We start from the raw sequence: 7,408 nt of genomic DNA on the forward strand, positions 1-7,408 counted from the left end.
ATAATGCGGATTGAGATCCTGAGAAGAAGCTCGAAGATGAGGCTGAACCTTCAGCTACGTATAGCGTAAATGTCTTTGATCACGTGGGGAAGAAGCTGACCAATAAGGATCTCAGGTTGGAGATGGATAAAAAGAAGGAGAAGGTTGTAGGCAAGGTGGATGCAGAAGGTTCAACATCCAAAGGTTCGAAGGGCAAAAAGAAGGAGAAGCAGCCCTCTCAGGTAAAGGCAGGTAAGAGTAAAGCTGAACTTGAGGCTCCTGTAGCAGAAGAAGATAGAGGTTTCAGTTTCACCCAAAGCTCAACACATAATACTAATGGAGGTTCCAGTACAAAGAGGAAAGATGACAAGTAGCTGTCTGATGATTAAGGAGGCACTTATAGGTTTAAGGACCTCCGTAAAGCTTTGGAAAAGATGAAGGCAGAAAAGAGGGGCATCTCGAAGCTAGATATAGCTTCTCCCTTCACCAAGAAGGTTAGGGACTCACCCTTCCACAGTCATACATGAGGGTAGGAGACTTGAAATTTGATGGTGCTACTGATCCAGTGGAGTATCTCAGTCGGTTCAATAATGAGATGAAGTTTTACCAGGTTAAAGACCTAACCAAATATAGGTTGCTAGCCACTACATTGAGGGAGAATGCTCACCAGTGGTTCAAGAGGCTGCCAGCAAAATTTATTCGTTCATGGAGGCGGATGTGCCAAATCTTTATCACCCAGTTTCAAATATCAGTTGCCTATGCACCACCTGCTAATAATTTGGCTAAAATTTTACAGTGGGAAGATGAGTCATTGAGGGAATACTTCAAGCATTTTTATGCTGAGATATAAAAGGTAAGGAGAGCTCCTGATGAAACCTACAAGAACTTCCTGATAGATGGGGTGAGACCAGGTATAGAATTCTAGAAGGAGCTTCAACGTGAGAAACCTAAAACCCTCAGTGACTTATATAACAAAGTAGAATCTCACAAGATGGTGGAGGAATCACTAGCGAACCTCAAGAGAAACTCTTTTGGAAATAATGGGAATTGGAACAAAAATAAAAGAGCTAGGTCCATCAGCCCCTGGGATAGAGAATTTGGGAAATGACCTGCCTTTGGTGGAGGTTCGAATAAGAGGCTCAACGAGATAATAAGGCTTCTCCTATCACGGTTAATGCAATCTCAAACAGGAATAGATTAGGGTATGTCTATCCGTAGCAAAGGGAATGAGCTAGGTACATGGAGTATACAACCTTCAAAGCTCCAATCAACCATATCTTTGAGGTGGAAGATAAGGCAGACATCTTCAAGAAGCCATACACGTCAGGGCCACCAGGGAAGAGGGATGAAGGAAAGTATTGTACCTTCCATGATGCCAATGACCATGATACAACTGACTATCATCACCTGAAGGATCATATCGAGGATCTAATACGTAATGGTTACTTGACAGAATTTGTGGCTCAAGAAGCTAGGAAGTACAAGGATGATAAGGCCAAAAAGGAGGCTGAGAAAGAACCTAAACATGCCACCAGGGCAAGGAGCATTAACACAATCATTGGGGGTCCTTACCATGGAGGTTCATCCCAAAATTCGATGAAGAGGTATGCAAGAGAAGCTCCAGAACGACCATATTTTGAGGTTGATAATTTGAATGGAAGACCTCCAAGGAATTTTCGAGGTGAAGCAGATGATATCACCTTCACAAAGGCAGATGCAGAACATGTTCATCACCCATACAATGATGCTTTGGTAATATTTGTTTTTATTAGAGGTTTGAATGTGCACAAAGTCCTGGTGGATAATGGAAGCTCCCAGAACATACTCTCTTATGCAACCTATCAGAGAAAGGTCTTCTCAATAAGAAAATTGCACCTGCATACAATGAGTTGTATGGCTTTACTGGAGGCCCAATATGTGTTGTGGGAAGGGTGAAGCTACCAGTAACTTTGGGAGCTGAACCTCTGTCAACAACTCAGGTAGAGGAATTTATGGTGGTTAATGAAGATATTTATATAATTCCATAATTGGTAGGCCCCTGTTGAAAGATATGAGAGTGATAACCTCTATATATCACCTCTCCCTAAAGTTCCCAACTCCAAGGGGAATTGGTTTTGTTAAGGGAAATCAAGGCGAGTCTAGGGCATGCCACGTCTAAGCTTTACATACAGCTGAGCAGACATATAAACACGAATTATTGGCAGATGGAGGACCCAATCTAGACAGTTGCCACAAAAAAGTGGAACCACCGATAGATGATATTAGAAAGGTGGGAAAGAAAAGTGGGAGGTCCTCATACAATGCTATTATGATTATCCAATATCCAAGAGAAGCTCCTTATACCAATATTGTTTTTCCTTCGGGTGAGGTCCTTATACTGGAAGCACCCCCACCAAAATTTTTAGAAGATGGTGACCTTTTGATGGAAGGGGTTATTGAAGAGGTTAATGACAATTATTTTAAATGTCTTGACAACACGCCTGAACCACTCGAAAAGGAAGATAAAGAGGTCCCATTGGAGATTGATTTGGACCCAAGGATTCCTGAGGTGAAGGAAACAACAGGATCTGCTGGAGGAACAATTTCCATATTGGTGGATGAAGCTGACCCAACAAAGGAGCTAGAGGTTGAAAAATAGTTGGTAGTAGAAGTGAGGGAAGCTTTAGTTAGTTTCTTGAAAGTAAACCTGGATGTCTTTTCCTGGTGCTACTCATATATGGTTGGGATAGATCCTACGATTATTTATCACCATCTTAATGTTGACCCAGAAAAGAAGGCTAAAAGAAAAAAGAGAAGAGCTATCAGTGGGGAGAGAGCTACAGCTCTGAAAGAAGAGGTGGAAAGGTTGCTGAGGGCAGGTTTGGTTAGGGAATCCTACTACCCAGAATGGCTTGCTAACCCTGTTTTGGTGTAGAAGCCAAATGGAAATGGCGCACTTGTGTGAATTTCACAAATCTTAACAACGCATGTGTCCCAAGGACAGTTTTTCTTTGCCTCGAATAGATCAGTTGGTTGATGCTACAACTAGATACACTTTGCTCAGCTTCATAGATGCATATTCTGGTTACAACCAGATTCCCATGTAAAAGCCAAATGAAGAACATACCTCTTTTATAACAGATAGATGTCTCTATTGTTACATTGGGATGCCATTTGGGTTGCTGAGCGCATGTGCAACTTATCAAATATTGGTCAACTGAATGTTTAAAAACCAGATTGGAAAAATAATGGAGGTTTATGTGGATGACATGTTGGTCAAATTGAAGCTTGCAACTGATCGTGTAGCACACCTTTCTAAGATGTTCAATATTTTGAGAAAATTATGAATGAAGCTAAATCCCCAAAAGTGTATTTTTGGGGTTAAATCAGGGAAGTTTTTAGGGTTCATAGTGAACCATCGAGGTATTGAGGCCAATCCTGCAAAAATAAAGGCAAGAATAAAGGCTTTAATCATCACGAACTGTCAAGGAGGTTTAATATTTAACTGGAAAGGTAGCGATTTTAAATATGTTCATATCAAAGTCATCTAACAGGTGTAAGGAGTTTTTTGCAGCAGTCAAGAAAGGAAAGAATTTTGAATGGACCTCAGAGTGTGAAGCTGCATTCTAGAGGCTTAAGCAACAGTTAGGCAGCCCCCCATTATTGTCTAAACCTGTGGAATGAGAGGTCCTTATTCTCTACTTAGCAGTTTCATAGTATTCCATTAGTGCGGTGCTGGTACGTGAAGAAGGCAAGGTTCAGTTCCCATTATATTATGTCATCAAAAGGTTATTAGATGCTAAGAATCGGTACACCAATATGGAGAAGCTTACATATGCTTTGATACTTGCAAGTAGAAAGCTTTGGCCGTATTTTCAGGCTCACAAGGTAGAGATACGTACCTCATACCCATTAAGGAAGGTTCTTCATAAGCTAGAAGATTCTAGAAAATTGATAAAGTGGGAAATAGAGTTGGGTCAATTTGATGTAGATTACAAGCCAAGAACAGCTATAAAAAGACGAGCCCTTGCTGATTTTGTGGCGCCCTCCAAACTCGGGTCAGGAGTTTGGGGTCCACAACACATACACACACACACACCATATTTAAACCTATTTATGAAATAATATATGCAATGACCCTACTTACCATATCCACGTATCGCAACAGTTTAAAGTATGCCCACAGGCCACAACCTTATTTATATTACAATGTGCCAAATCCCAATTTATTTATCTTACAACTGAAATTAAAACAGTCTTACAAACTTTAAACACAAGCTATAACAAACATCTTCTGCTAGCTTATTCCATTTCAACCTGGAAACCTAGCTCGCACACTTGTCTGGGGATCCTTGCTACCACCAATTTCCTTTTTAACTGTAAAAGAACATAAACCGATTTGCAAGAGTGAGCTAACTAGCTCAGCAAGTCATAATAACAACACAGAGATTAAACAATGATCAACTAAAATGATATAACGAATCAAGTTTCCTGATAAGCAATGATTAGAATTGGATATTCACTTTCATTTTTAAAAACTAAGGTTAGGCTGCTGTTCAATCACGCACTAACCCCGAGCAAGGCTCCAAGCTTTGCTCAATATACTGGATCTAAGGCACACATTGGCCTATTATGACCACGAATATGGTCCGACCACGAGTCTTGTAACAACCCAAATCCGGGGTCAAGATTTGGTGTCACTAAACAATCTTTACATGAAATAAAATAATATGTAGGTAACCCCTTGAATCTGGATCGTTTACAGGTTATAGTATGAAACAAGAATCTAACCTTCTACAATTCACAACAACTACAATACAAATTTAAATACCTTTATACTAATGCCCTTGTCTTCTTTTTCTAACATCTTCGTCCTCTCGCAATAGAGTTCTCTCTAACTTCTGCTGTCTAATGAAAGCTATTCACTTTTATCCTTATCTGCTTCTGAAAGAAATATGAATTTACAAAGCAAGAGTGAGCCAAAAATGCCCTCAGGCCTTTCGATTGAACAACTATTATCCCATTTTGGATATGATCCCCTTTTCGGCTTTATCGTTCAACTATTATCCCATTTTGGATATGATCCCAACCCTCAGGCCTTTCGATTGGAACCTCGCTGAGTTCGACGACTAACCAATAGATCATTCTTAGTCCGATGTCAATCCTCGGGTTTTCCGACTAGGACCTACAGGGTTGGAATACCGTAAATCAGATAATCATCTCGCTTAACATAATACCACTATCACTTTTACCCATACGATTTCATAACCCAAATCATATTTATATGTATTATGGAAGTACACATAGCAATTATGGTTCACATCTTCGAAACTCGATTCGGTATTTATTTTCAGAAAGTACGTATACTCATCATTTTTGAAAAATAGGGTAATCGATTATTTATAAAATATCTTATCCCAACACGTAATTAAGTTTCGTAAAATTTAATTACATATCCTCGTTCGTCGTCTCCGATAATTATAGGTTACGTTCCAGTATTTTCAGAATTAATTTCCCGAAAATCGGGTAGCGTCTCCTTTGTTTATCGGCCTACCCGTCGAAACAATTCGACGTCAATCACAATCAATATCAACAATCCACACTACAACTCGCAATTCCCAAACACCAATAAAATTTCAATTATTTATTATTATTATTTGCATTTTTATATTTTTATTCATAACCCTATCCCAATGTTGATGTCTGACACTGTCTTTGACATTCTCGTCGCCGTCCCTAATGTTAGGCTTTCAACCAACTAACGCAATTCGACGTTTTGTCTGTAGATAATGTCAGAACTTCTTGCTAGTCTTAAGTATACCTAATATGGTAAAGCTCATTCCTTGCGCAACTCCCGATAAGTGATAATAATCTTCTCGCAGTGGTGGTGCCTTTGCAATTAACAATTTTGGCTCTTCATCAGCTTCCATCGACTCGTTGCCTTTAATGTGGAGCTCGTTCTACTACCTAATTCTAAATTAAATCTGTTATGTAATGAATCACACACAGAGGGGGGGGTGAATGTTTTTTATGATTTTAGACTTTTCTTGAAAGATAATGGTTGAACAGAGAAAATTAAATCTTGTACATAAAAGTGTTCATGCAGAAACTAAACTTGCACAAAATAAAGAACACAGATCTTCAAAACTCACTTAATTTTTGTATTAAAAATTAAGATGCTTTGCTACAAAATTTCTAAGCTCTTCGAAGTTAAAGAGCTCAGCTTCTTCTCGAGAGTGTTACAAGAATTTTGATCTAAATTGTTACTTCTAACAATTTTGATCTTCGAATTTTGATCTAAATTGTTACAAGAATTTAGAGGTAGAAAGTCAGATTCTTTGAAGCAATTACAGATGGCCCTTTCAGTGACTTCCACTTCCTTTACAGGCTTGACTTTCTTAGGCTTTCTTCCCACAGATTTGAGATTGAATTTTAGTGAAGGTTTGGCTAAAGGTAGGGTTGTTATTTTTTTGAAGTTTGTGAGGCTTGAAGTGATTGGAATTTTTAGGAAGGAGTTGGCAGTTTGTCTGTAAAGAAATTTTGGCTTAGGTGTTTGGGAAGATTTGATGTTAGAGATAGTTGATGTTGTGAATTGAGCTAAGATTTGAGGTGGTTGAGTTTGGATATTTAGGGTTCTTTGAATTTTTGAATTATCATGAGATCTGCTCTTCCTTTCCCCTTTTCTCTTCGTGTCTTCATCTTTCTTTTAATCCTCCTTCTTCTCTCCATCCCTGCTTCCAAATGGCTTAGTAGACTGACTTGAATTTAAGCCAGAAGGATTTTGATCATCTTTTTTCTACTCATCATCATCCAAATCATCTTTCTTGATTTTTGTTTTGGGCAAGTTTGTTGTGCATTATCCAGATATCTTCTTAACATTTTTATCATCTCCTCATCTTTAACAGTCTTGTTCCTTTTTACTTTCAGCTCAGTTTCAAGAGTTATGATGAGCCTTTTGTTTACCATGACACACTGTTTAGGAACTTGAAAATGTTTGAAATATTTGGTAGTACAACAAATGTATGCCACTCCCTTTCTAGGCTGTAGATAAGCTTCTGGGAAAGCAACTACTTGTGCATTCTTCAATTCTGTTAGCAAGAGAGTATCTTCAAGAATCACAATTTTGACTTTGCTTATCTAAACATCTAATTCAGATGCCCTCCTAGAGATAAGATAGTTACGGGACACCTGCATACATCTGTCTCCCCTGAGTCATTGATGTTGACCACTATCCTTCTTTCCTTGAAATTGTCTTTAGTTACCAAGATCACTCTTATTGAGTTTATTGTCCTGTCCAATGCTTTCTTGTAGGTGAAGAAATTGTTATTGAGAGGAACTCTGAGTGCCTTAAGCAGTTCATCAAACTCTCTGCTTTGACTGGGACCCTCAGCTGCTTTAAAAAGTCTCTCCATTCCAATATCAAGTTTTCAATTTAAACTCTCTTCAGCAC

Source organism: Apium graveolens, chromosome 2 (genome assembly GCF_009905375.1).
Source record: "Apium graveolens cultivar Ventura chromosome 2, ASM990537v1, whole genome shotgun sequence".
In the NCBI taxonomy this organism is placed as follows: domain Eukaryota; kingdom Viridiplantae; phylum Streptophyta; class Magnoliopsida; order Apiales; family Apiaceae; genus Apium; species Apium graveolens.